Source organism: Anopheles nili, chromosome X (assembly GCF_943737925.1).
Source record: "Anopheles nili chromosome X, idAnoNiliSN_F5_01, whole genome shotgun sequence".
Classification (NCBI taxonomy): domain Eukaryota; kingdom Metazoa; phylum Arthropoda; class Insecta; order Diptera; family Culicidae; genus Anopheles; species Anopheles nili.
Window position 1 is genome coordinate 9,319,951 of NC_071293.1, and position 12,458 is coordinate 9,332,408.

At 50.1% G+C, this 12,458-nt stretch overlaps 1 protein-coding gene across 1 annotated transcript in view; it reads right to left on the reverse strand.

Moving 5' to 3' along the window:
• LOC128728840 (transcriptional enhancer factor TEF-1) overlaps positions 1-12,458 on the reverse strand; it is a 77,290-nt gene that overhangs the window by 58,585 nt on the left and 6,247 nt on the right. The window lies entirely within an intron of this gene.

The following is a 12,458-nucleotide window of genomic DNA, read 5'->3' on the forward strand; positions in this document are numbered from 1 at the left end:
ATGAAAAGTATTCAATTTAAAACAATATATTTGAATTACATATATTTCTAACCAAATTCATCATTCTTTAAATAAAAGATATGGACATTGACAAACGATAGGCTTGATCAGAAATGTTCCATTCAGTTCTGAAAACTCTTTCTATAATTTTAAACAATTTTCAATTCTTTATGTTTAAAATTAGACTTTTTTATATCTTTTTTTGTATTAGGTTCCTTAAAACTAGTTCCGTAAAACCGTTTCGATCTGTTTCTTATTAGATTAAACCTGTCCATATTTCATTTAAAGCAAAAATTTAGCTCATAACAACAAAACTAAGCCCTGTTAACTTAATAAAAGAAAATTGCTGTATTTTTCTAAACACCTTTACAATAAAAATATAAATAAATGTTTAGCAAATTCATTTATGCATCAATTAATGGTTAAGTATTTATCGCTTCGTATAGAATGTTAATTTCAATGGAGACTTAAGCGAAGGTAGATAAATTAACTGAAACAAGCCATTGTATGGTACATAAAAAGCTACACCTAACAAATCATGCCATCGAAGTCAACCAGCTTGGAATTATCCAACGTTTCCGCGCGAAGGTCACAGATTTAGCGTTATAATGCTCGTGCCTTTTCGTCTCCTCTCCACACAGAGAACACCTCCGTCTTCTCCTTCCCCAGAACACTCGCCATTGCAAAATCGATAAGGGGTGCGAAAATCCACCCCACGAATGGGGTGCGAAAGGGGTGCATCCCAGAATGGCCGGTCAGCGAATGTCCACCGTTTGCGCTATTAGCCGTAATTATTAACGCGATTAGGGACGTGGCATTGCGGCAAACATCGGCTCCCACGAGCCCAACCACCCATCCCGCATCCCTCCCGTGCCTTAAGGTGTCCTTTCCGGTTCGACAAACCCGCACCCCCATCATCCCCCCCCCACCGGTGCCCGGGTGCACATACCAGCGGGAAAAGGAAGGCGCGCAAGCGTGCGAGTGAAATCGTGCGAAATCGAGCGAAATCACCGCGTAATCGGGCTCGGGTCGTGGGTTTTCCGCTTCCGGAAAAGCACCATACGGGGGAGAGTGACCGCGAAGAGGAGCCAAACCCTCCCTTCCCCCCCTGCTGGCCACACTGGATTGGAGAAAATCAATAAAATTGATTGATCTGTTTGTTCGTAGCCTCGAAGCGGCATCGGCGAAGGACCAACCACGCCTGGTGGCGGGGGGGGGGGGGCGGGGGTTGCAACTGGAAGGAAGGGATAATGGAGTACCGAAGCGAACAGACCCGTGCCAGAAGTAGTGAAAGAGATAGGGGGTGTGCAAAAAGAGGGATGAGAATTCAATTGGACCGAGTCACCGAGTTAGATTTTATAGAGCGGCATTTGACCAGAACGGCATACTTGTTCGGTTGTGGAAGGTGGGGCAGAGAAGCCGACAGGGTGGGTGAGGCCGAAGAAAAGCGAACAATGATGATGCACGGACGATGGAAATTCATCTCGCCATCGATTGGGCCCCGGGAGGTTGGCAGCTATTTGTGGCCGCCCTCTCGAATGGGCCTTTGCTTCCTTTTTGCTTCACGAGAAAGGGACGGCGCAAGGATAAGAAAAGCCCCGTTTTATCGAGGAGGGCTATAAATGGAAAGGGGGGGGAGGAGGGGGAGGGGGGGGGGTGAGAGACAAGCGTAATGAATGGTTCGGCCGGGATGAAAGCAACCGACTGGTCGCCATTCATCACCCGTACATAATATTTTCCGGGAAAACTCTCCCCCACCCCGGGTGTGTTGCGGGTGCGTAGGAAAGGGATGATGACGCAAGAAGAAGGCAAGAGAGGGAGAAGATGCTCAGCAACCAGGCTGGCAAGTCAATTGCTCACCCAATGCTAAAGGATAACGCGCGGATGTGGTTGCATTTCCGGTTGCACCGATTGAACATCGAAGCACTTCCGGTTCCACCCGGAGATGGAAATCGAGTTGGGAAAAGCGAGCACGCGTACACACACGCTGGGGAAGGGGATGCAAAAAAGGCTAGAGGGGGCACACAAACAAACGGAAATGCTAGCGTCGAGCCAGTCGAGCAGGGTGAGAGGGTGGCAAAAGAAAAAGGAGCAATGAAAAAAAAAGAGGCATACACCCACCCAGCAACAAGTTGGCAATTTGTGCTTTTCATTCATTTTTCCTGCCCACCCGGGATCGCGCGGTTTTTCGACGAGCACACACACACACACACTCGCACACAGACATGCACGCACACGATGACGCATCAGGCGAACGCACGGCTCCGGGTGATGGTGTCCTTCTTTTCGGCAACTTGTTTGCACGTGCGCGTTCTGCAAACAAATACACTGCCATTCACCAGTGAAGGGGGTTGTGGGGGAGGAGGGTTGAGGGAAAGATGGTGGAGGGTGGAAGGATGCGTGGGAGTCGTGAGTGCTACCCATGGAAAGAGTAGAGTGGCGTGAGTGGCCGATTGAACGTCACGTGCGTTGAAAAACCCGTGACCTTCCACGAGCCCGAGGGTCCTGTAAGGATGTTGAGTTCCATCCTGCTGCAAGGATGTTGAGTTCCATACTGCTGCAAGGATAACAGTCAGTGGAGGGATAGAACAATGAGAAGGACACCCGCGGATAACGAGCTCGAAACGGCTGTGCGCCGATCGATCCCGGGAAGGTGATTTCTTAAACTTTCTTGCTCTTCCGAGCAGGAGCCTTGACGGCGCAAATCCTGCCGGGTAAATCCTGAAGGACCTACGGTTAATGGAGGCGATAGCGGGTAGAGAGCGAAGACACTGGGAGCTCAAGGAAGGGGCAACGGAATGTAGCCCCCGTAAAGGAGAGGCTGGCCGGAGAATGCCGCTTCCGAGCTGCGTGGCTTTATTCCGCGTGGGCTTTTTGCGCGGGAAATATTCACAAACCCCGAAGCGAACGGAGGGTGCGAGGTGGGAAGCGGGATGCGGGAGGAAAACTTGATAGAAGCAGTCGGGTTTCGCAGGCTGGCGAAGGCCGCCTCTAGCCGGCATTGTTAATTGTTTTCCTGCGTTTCACGAGCGGCATGAAATATTTTATCAGCTCAACCCTGCGCCGCAGGAGCAAGGCGGAGCACGTCTCGCTTTTCCCGCTTCTTACGTTCAGAGAGCTGCCCTCGACCGCGCCAGGGGAAGACGAGGGTGCGAGACAGAGAGGCAGCGAGGTTGGGAGCGAGAAACAGCGAGCGAGAACAAGCGAGAACCCAAGAGGAACGGAATGGAAGGAATGTCTGAATGGAGGCTCCAGTTTCGGACGGAAGCGCAATGGAGCGTGCAAATGAAGGTGGAATATTTCGGTTTCCTCAACCGGGTCCGGCTATTGTGCTGGCGGCGCAGAAAGGGGTTTCCAACCTGCTGGGAGCTCGTACGAACGCATGCACGATAGCGACACGGCAACAAAACAACCCACCGATGCACCGTCGATGTACCGTTCGGAAGACCTCGAAGAGCGGACGTTAGCAGAGGGACTACAGCAGCGGTTGATTCGTTTTGCGGCGATTCGCGAGGTACAAGAGGAGTGTTTGGGTGCGTATCCGACCATCTACTGCACCTGGATAGCGGATCTTCGTAGGATGGGGTTTTGCTGCTGATTCTGAGATTGCAACTCGTGAGCTGAGCAAGTTGATCCTCGAAGTTTCTGCAACAGAGGCCGCCGTGCTTTCCAAACAGCGCTCTAGTAGATCCCGCCATCGAAAGCCTTTGTGTGCGATTCCAGATCTAATCCGGTGAACGCAACCCCACCTATGGCCGCGAAGATCTCCCCGGGAACGCTATCTGGACCGTAGGATCTCCTCGCCGGCTCGACCGGAATCTCAACCAGATGCCCCAACCCAGATGTCTCGAACCGGAGCAATGAGCTCCAGTTTCGGGAGGCGAGAAACAAAGACCGAATCCGACCGTGGAACTCCAGGCTAGTATCTGGGGCGTATCGCTAGAGTCTTCCCCGACCACGGTTAAGACCGAACCGGGCCCTTTCTGCGGCCTCAAGAAAAGCCCGACCGGGAGCGAGGGAAGCGCGTGGTGGTCGGTGGTGGCGGTGGAGCGGAAAGCACCGCATTCTGAAGGTAAGAAAATATTTTCGGTATTTTAACAAAGAAATATCAAAAGCAAGAGCAGCCCGGTCTCGTCCGGCTTGGGTGACGTCGGACGGGACGAGATCCACCATGCCGTGGGTTGGCCGGGGGATGTCCGGGGGAAGAGGAAGGTTGGGGGTGGGGGGGGGTGTGGGGTTAGGAGAAGAATGGAATGCTCGGGGAGAGTTTGTTAGTACGCACGGTACCGCGGGAAACCGCGGGAGCGGAACGAGCCTCGAATTAAAATATACGTGCAATCTTATATCATTTATTTAATTTTATCCTCACATTTCGCGCCCCATCTCACTCGCACCAACCCTCTGCTGGATGTTCCCTCGCAACACTCCCCTCCACATGCAGGAGCAGACCTTCAGGGCCACCGCTCGCTCAGAACGTCATTCTTTAGGTTCGTTCGCCGAAGGAATGCCACGGGTTGTTACATTTTCTCTGCCAGGCATTCTCTGCCGAACGCAGGCCCACGCGGGAGATGGGCATTCACGGTGAAATCTCCACGTCCAGCATTCCTGCACCCGCCACCACGCGACCCTACCACGACCCCGCACAACACGGAGTTCATCGTCTTCTCTAGACCGTTGTGCGCACAAGATCAAAAGAGGTTCAAGTCCGGCGAACGGAGTACCACGGGAAGGATACCTGCAGGACGGCGAACATCGCGGCCAGCGAGCAGGTATGCGATCGACAGCAGGTATGCTCGAAGAAACCCACAACCCGAGATCCAGCAGATTCTGGAGACAGCACAAAAACACACACACACACACATACACAAATCGAACTCGTATGTCTGATCGTTGCCAGATCCGAGGATCTCGCAGGTATCTGCGGCATCTCCAAAGATGGCTCCAAAATTCGTACACCGAGATCACTGAGATCGGCATTCCCTCATGGCTCGGGGGGTTTTCCTTTCTACACCGTGATCGCACGCAGCTTCGGCGTAGTCTCGGTTGCTCCGCCTTCCAGCTGGTGGCTCCATCATTTCTTGCAATCTGAAGCCCATCCCATTTCCAGGGCTCCCCACGGGCCGCGAGTTGTCGTCCTTTCTCGCTCCGGCAGGGTCCAAGGACGTGCCGATCCACCTGTTCCGATGGAGCTGGTGAGTGCCGAGGTCGCTGACGATGGCACTCACGCCTGCTGATGTGCTGCGTGGGCTCGAAGACTGCGCAGGCGTAGCACAGCGTCGTAGAGTGATGTGTCAAAGCGAGAGAGCGCGAATCCTGACGTCCAGCGAGTGCAAGCGAGGTGTTTGGGATGCGAGCGAAGGACGCATCCTGTTTCAACTAGTCGCCATCGGGGAGTTCCACGCATGAGACTCCCCTCAGATGTCAAATCGCACTCAGCGAAAAGAGGCAGTCGAACCGGTCTAGGTATTCGAGTAAAAGATCGTCTCAGGGCCCATTCCACCATGCACAAGGATGATGCATTCCGATCAACTGCATCGGGTGGAAAAAGCTGCTTTCCCGCACATACACACTCGTTCCGCACTTGTGCACACACGCACACACGCTAGTGTTCTTGCTGCTCGAATGAAGATGGCGACCCGTCACTAGGGCGACGACGCCCGGTGGACTCGCGACCGCACATAATTAACATTGTTACCCGTTCGCTAGTACACCTCCCAGACGGGTTGTGGTGGAGACGCATCACCAATTAGCGCATTTTGTACAGCGTTACATTCGCCCGCCTCTAGCGTCTGGTGGCTGGGTGTTGGGTTTCCACGGTGGGCAGGCATTTTCCCGCGCACCACCGATCGCGACGATCGCGTGTAGTCTGCGTGAGGGAAATTCCTGACATTGGATTGATTTCCACCAAGCGCGCTGTGCAGTGAATTGTAATGAGCAAAGGCGCAGAAACGAGCAAGGGGTTGCTTGTTTTGTGCTTTTGCGCTCAAAAACACATTTATGCAGTTAAAATACTAGTGTGTAAAATGCACAATGTTAGTAAATAGCACCAGCTGTCAAACTCACTTGCTACTAATTGTCACAACAAAACGTAGCAGTCAACTATTTTTAGTAGTTTTGTGGAATAATCAGTTATAAAATTTGATTGATCAAACTAGAATTGAAAAAAATAGTTAAGCCTCCTGATGTATTGAAATTCAATTAGACAAATGTTTATTATTTTGCTTAAGTTCAAAATCTGGAAAAAACATAATTTCCTATCAGATTAAAAAAGTTGAAAGTTTGTTGATCCTTCAGCACGCCTGTTTTATGGTACTATTCCTTTTATTCAAGATGACTTTTCGTTACCTTGTCTGTTCCTCTTATTTATGACCAACATTAGCCTACATTTATTATAACTTGCAGATTTCCACTTCCATCATATCCACGTTCAGCTTCCAGCACATGTTTATAGGGCCTCCAGCCATGCCATTGGCCAACATCTGGCGAGAAAAGATGGTTGTGCAAACGGAACGACTCAAAAACACACTGCAACATATATGAGTACGTGCACATATGAGCCAATATGTGGCAGCTTCGCGTGATGCGACTTATCGGCCAAAATTCAAGCGCGTCCATAACGGAAACGACTCGCTTCGACGCCGGATTTTACGACAGCGCCATGGTGGGAGATAAATAATTTTTCAGTATGGCTCGAGTTTACGAGCTTGTCCAAGTATGGAGATAAAAACAATGATTAGCTGGCGCTGCCTAAGCGCGGCAGAGAAAAAACAATTAAAATCTTCGAACGGCTTGACAAACATGTGCGATCGCTTTCTATCCGTGGATGTTAACGTTCAGTGTTGATGGTTTGAATGTTGATTTGCAACATTCATAGTCACACAGAAATCAATCGTATGCTATGTTTGTGCACCAAAGAAATGTTTGTCACAGTGGAAAAATCCTTCGAATTGTGAAAATTATTGAGTTGCGTCGCTGGAACGTTCAATAATTCGATGCAAGTATGGAAACATGCAACTGCGAGTAGTTCAACTTGTTACAATGACGTAAGAAAATATGAAGGACGTGTTTTGAATTCAATACCTTTGCAAAAAAAATCATAAAATTTATTTATACTGTGAACACCGTGCAATTTTCCTCGATTCGATTTCAACGCCTGAATGTATGCAAAGGTTCAACTTCTGTGAAAAATGTCTATATTCATTTTTTCATTTTAATCTCGTCATTTTGCATTAAAAAAAAGAATAACATCTAATAATTACAAATTTTTTAACATTTTTTGAACAAAGATTCCATAGATCTACCATTGCTTTTTTATGTTTTTAAAATAAAACGTTCATTAAACGAAGAAAGGACATATGATATAAATTTAAAAAGCATATATCGCAACATTTCTACGCTGTTTAAGCTGTTTTATAATATTCATGATGGATTGATGTATGTGATGGATCAAGCGCGAGATAGCAAAAGTGTGTGAGAGAGCAAGAGAGTGGGCTTCAAACCAGATGAAATGGAAAATAGAGAAGGAAAAAGAGACTTCAAAATAAACCGACATAACTCGCACGGGATCGCAACGGTTGGCGGGCGGTGAGTTCGCACAACCCCTTTCGGCGACCAGCCCCCACCTTCTTCCTCCTTTTCTCCTCCCACCTCCCCCTCCTCACCCCACGCTGGCCGTCCTCAGTCACGAAACGCCGACAAAGCCGCCGGCGGAACGGAAACAGACCCAAGGCGAAGGTTCGTCACCGCCGCCTTTGCCGATTCGGATCGAAACTATGCAAGAAATGTTCCTTTGCCGAAGGAATCTTTGTGCCTCCCCGCATCCTTCGCCCCCTCCTCGCCCAACCCACCCATCTCTCTTGCCCCCCCCCCCGATCAGCCGATCTGGCCACGGAACGGGTTGCAGGTTCAGGATTTGTACGCTCGAACACGAACGAGACTCCACTCGCTTGCCCCAAAACGGCTTCCTTTGGAGGTGTTGTATCTCGCTTTCGCCTTTCCCCACAGCACCACCACCTTTCCCTTCGTGGTTTCCCTTTCCTGCGAAGGAAGGAGGTCCGACTCCTTTTCGAGAGCGCAACCTTCTGGTCGTGAAATTTCGCCCGAAAAGCGGCTCGGGGGGGTATGCACACCAAGCAATGCAAGCAATGCAACCCCGTACCTGGCCGGGCAGCTTACCCCCCACCTCCTCTTTACTACCCTGCTTTCCACTCGCCATTTCGTCCTGGAACGGTTCAATGTTGCGCTCGACAATGTCCAGCCGGCAAAGGAAGGTGAGGTTGGTGGGAAACGGAACCGAGGGTGGAGGTGAGGGAATGTTTGTCCTTTTGCCAAGAAGCCCCTTCCTGCCCTTTTCACCCTCTTCCCCTCCACCTGTGTAAGGCACGCACTGGCGGGCCAATTTCCAGATTCCGGCGCAACGAAACGAAGCAGGATTCCACCCTGGACCTGAGCGCATGAAAGGAAGGTGGAACGGGTTTTTGAGAGGAAGCGTGGGAGCAAGGAGGGGAGGTCGATGATAAAGGATGCCACTTCGGTAGGAATGATTAAATAAGGCTTCGGTGTGCATCTTTGCGCTTCCCATCCGACCACCTCTTGCAGCTCGCAGAAAGGACGTGAGGGTAGCAGTAAAAGGGAGGGCGCGAGAGGGAAGGGGAAGGTGGGTGAAGTAAGCAGCGGGAGGTGATTTAGCGTGGCCCTTGGGGTAGAACCTAGCCAAAGCGTCACCCGAAGGCCGCCAGGCGAAATGGCTCCAATTTAATTATTATGAAACGCTCCCATGAAGCGCACACATACATAAAGGGTGCGCAGGGTGAAGGGGAACGAGTGGGTGGGTTGCATGTGGAGTGGATGAAAAAAGAAAAATAAATAAATTGCCCCCCCCCCCCCCCCCAAAAGGGACGAAAGCGAGCGTCAGAGTGGATGCGTCGATTTCCCGCCACTGTAATGGAGGCACCCTTAAAGGTGGTGAGGGATGAAAGGAAGGCAGAGGAAGGAGGGGGGGGGGGGAGAGTGTAAATATGAGGAGCAACGGGACGTATGCGGTCTAGTTCCACCCTCTTACCCCTCCTCAAGCTGTCCCAACGAATAAGCCACCGAGTGAATGGGATGAATTATTCGTTAAATTAGAATATTTACGATGACCTCCCTCCCCGGATGGGGGGGGGGGGCGGCGCCCTTTGGGTGGATGAATGGTGCAACGCTCTCCTACATCCCCCTCTCCCTCCCTTCCCTCTCACTCTCCCACTCCTCCTGGCACCGCTCTACCGCGAGCCGAAGGAGAAATAATTAATTTGAATAAGTGATTTAATTTGCAGCAAATAATTAGGGTAATTTATACATCCTGCCGCCACCCACCCCACCGATAAGGGACCGAATTCCAGTGCGACGAAAAACGCTGGAAAAGGACGTCACCGGGCGGGGGTGGGTGAGATATCAGCCAACAAAAAAAGCATAATAGAAAGAACACCCCAACACCGGCCCGACAAATGGACGCTTATTTATAACGGCCCTGCTTTTCCGACCGACGTGGAAAAGGGCGAGGCGGGAGGGGGGATGAGGGGGGTGGGAGGGTGGAAAACGGAGGCACGCACGCAGCATCTAGCATTCGAGGAGTCGCTCCCTTCGACCAGATCGGTCGTAATTGATGAAGAAATCTTTCATCGTGCGGATCAAAGACAAAACGGTTGCGCTCCGCCAGCAACCCCCACCCGGGGTGGGAGGGGTGGGGGGTGGAGTGCGCGGGTCAGAGGTGGTTTTTGGTGTTTCCCTTCCACCTCACCCATCTCTGCTCTGCACCAGCCCGATTCCAAGTCACCTTGTTCGCAACCGTGTGAATCGCGACGATCTTCGCTGGAGAGGAAGCAAAAGTGTAGCAAAAAATGAGCACCAAAAAAACAGCAAAATAAGAGTAAGAGAGAGAGGAGTAAGTGAGAGGGATGCTTGTCCATTAACTCTTCGCTTTTAGGGGTGGATCGGTCCCCAGCGAGCCGGGGAACGGTGGTTTTCCGGACGCCCGAAGGACTCGCGTTCGTTTTTGTGTGTGTGTGTGTGTGCGACTGCCTTTTTTTATTCCACTTTTTTTTCGCTGCCAAGGAAGAGGGGTTGGGCAAGCAGTGAAGACGCCTAGTTCGAGGGAACCCCCGTGGGAGCCAGGGGTGCGGGGAAGCTCTGCTCGGAATGAAACGCTGCGGAATGTCAAGTATTTTTGTGCGCTGATCAAGCGAACTCGGTGGGTGACTGGAGAGGATGGGGAGGGTGGTATAGCGGAGGGGGAGGGGCGACACACGGGGTGAAAAACTTGTTACTGGAAAAGGAAAAATAATTTTGACTGTACCGCACTCTGTCGCGTCGGAGCGAGCGTTTTTATTTTATTTCGCGGCGTTCTTTTTTTTTCACTCTTTTTTCTCTCTCTCTTTCTCCCTTGCTCTCTCTCTCTCTCTCTCTCTATCTTGCTTGCTAGCTTCGACCAAGCGTTCGTCGCCGGAATCAGGATGCCTTTAACGTCTCGCTCGTTTCCCTCCCTCTCCAGACACCTTTCCACCCTGTCGCTTAGCCGCGAATGGTTGCGATGGTATTTAAAAATGAGCTACATTTTTATGCTTTTGCAACTGCAAAGGCACCCGTCGTGGAAAACGGCCGAGAAAACGGTGGGCTGGGGTGGATGGAAGGGCGTCGAGGCAACAGGCTTTGGCTGCGGCTCAGGAAAACACGCCAAAGCGCGCCATAGCGCGGCAAAATATGCCGGAACGCAATCGCGCGAGGTAGGTAGGTTTGGAAAACGTGGAGAAGAAGATAGAGGGAGGGAGGGGGGGGGGTGTAAAAAATATGGCTGTTTAAAAATGTTCTATATGTAGTAAGCGAGAGAGAGCGAGAGAGAGCGAGGGAAAAAAGAAAAAAAAAATACCCGCGGCAACAGTGACACAAAACCTGGTAACAAAACGAGTTAAAAAAGCAAGCAAAAAACGTTCAAAAAAAAGTACACAAGAAGTGTAACACCATGACACGGTGTGCGCGGGCTGCAGAAGGGTGTGGGAGCCCTGCCATAAAAGGGCAAGACGCAGGCATAGGCTTCGCACGTGAAAATCGCTACAAAAGGAGCAAGCAGCTTGATTCACAGTGCGGGGGGAAAGGTGAGGACACGGTTGTGGAGGAGAGGAATTTTACAAAATGTGCTTAAAACACACACACACCCACACACAAAAGCAACCCTTTCCAACCCCTAAACGAAGGGTGTGCAATTTGTTCGGGAGCCGGGGGTTGATTTTTTGCTCGTAGTAATATTCAATTTAAAAATCCATTTTTTTTCCCTCTCAAACATTACTATAAAATTTAATTCAGCTCATCGCGGTCTCGCACACCTTCTTACGTTAACCGAAAAGGATGCACCGTGTCCTTGCCGCGATCGTATCCCACGCTGGTGCAGCGCTGCACGCAAACGTCGAACCAGCGGTCACTCACGGGCACTCACAAGGGGCCACCAAAAGAGAGCCACGGGGCTACTTCAAATCGCTGGTCCCATCTCTGCGTACAGGACCCGGGATCTATAAGTAGCTGCTAGCTGATCGGTTTCCCATCTGCACGCCGCCGCCGGGAAAGCGGCCGAGCAGATGAAAATGAGCGAAGAAAAAAAAATGTGGCACAATAAGGCAAAGAAAAACCAAATAAGCAACAACCGGCCACGGTTGATTACCCTTGAATGATTTGTTTATGTCGTTTGCCAGGGTGGTGTGGTGGGTGTGGTGGGTGGGAAAAAGGTGCCAAATGAAACGATCCGCGGAAGGATCGGATTTGATGGACGCGTGGGGGGGAAAAGTGCTCGGAAAATCCGGCTCTCAATGAAGAGCGTGTTTTTTTTTCTCCTTTTGCGTAGCTTTATTTTTCCTCGCTTGCTGCTTGCTGGAATGCAAATTTTACAACCGATTCGATGGAACTGCTGCTTGTTGGTTGAGGTAATCGCTGAGGGTGGTTTTTCATCGTAAGTTTATCGAAAGTGGATTGAGATGGAAGAATGATGGTACTTTTATCAGGGTTTTTAGCTGGAATTGATCGGGCAGTGTAATAAATTTCACACTTCACTACGGTTCTGCGATCGGAATAAAAACATCAAAATGTATCTGTATCAATCACTACACTTACCAAAGGGTATTCCAAAGCTCCTCATAAATTGATAAATAGTATAGAAGCAGTAGTACAAAAGTTACTACAAGCACAATGCGCAGTGATTATTCTGCAGACATAGTAAAACACAGCTTTATTCATATTCACGTTCTAAAAACAATATCTAACCTCATGGTAATATTGAAAGTAGATAATTCACAAAAAACGCTTTCACGAGCTGTTTCTTCTCTGCAACAACAAATTTTTGATATATCGGTAAATGGAAAAAATCACCTTTTCGTTTTGGATTAAACTATGATCAGAATGTGAAATATTTCATTGAAATATTTCACGCATATTTC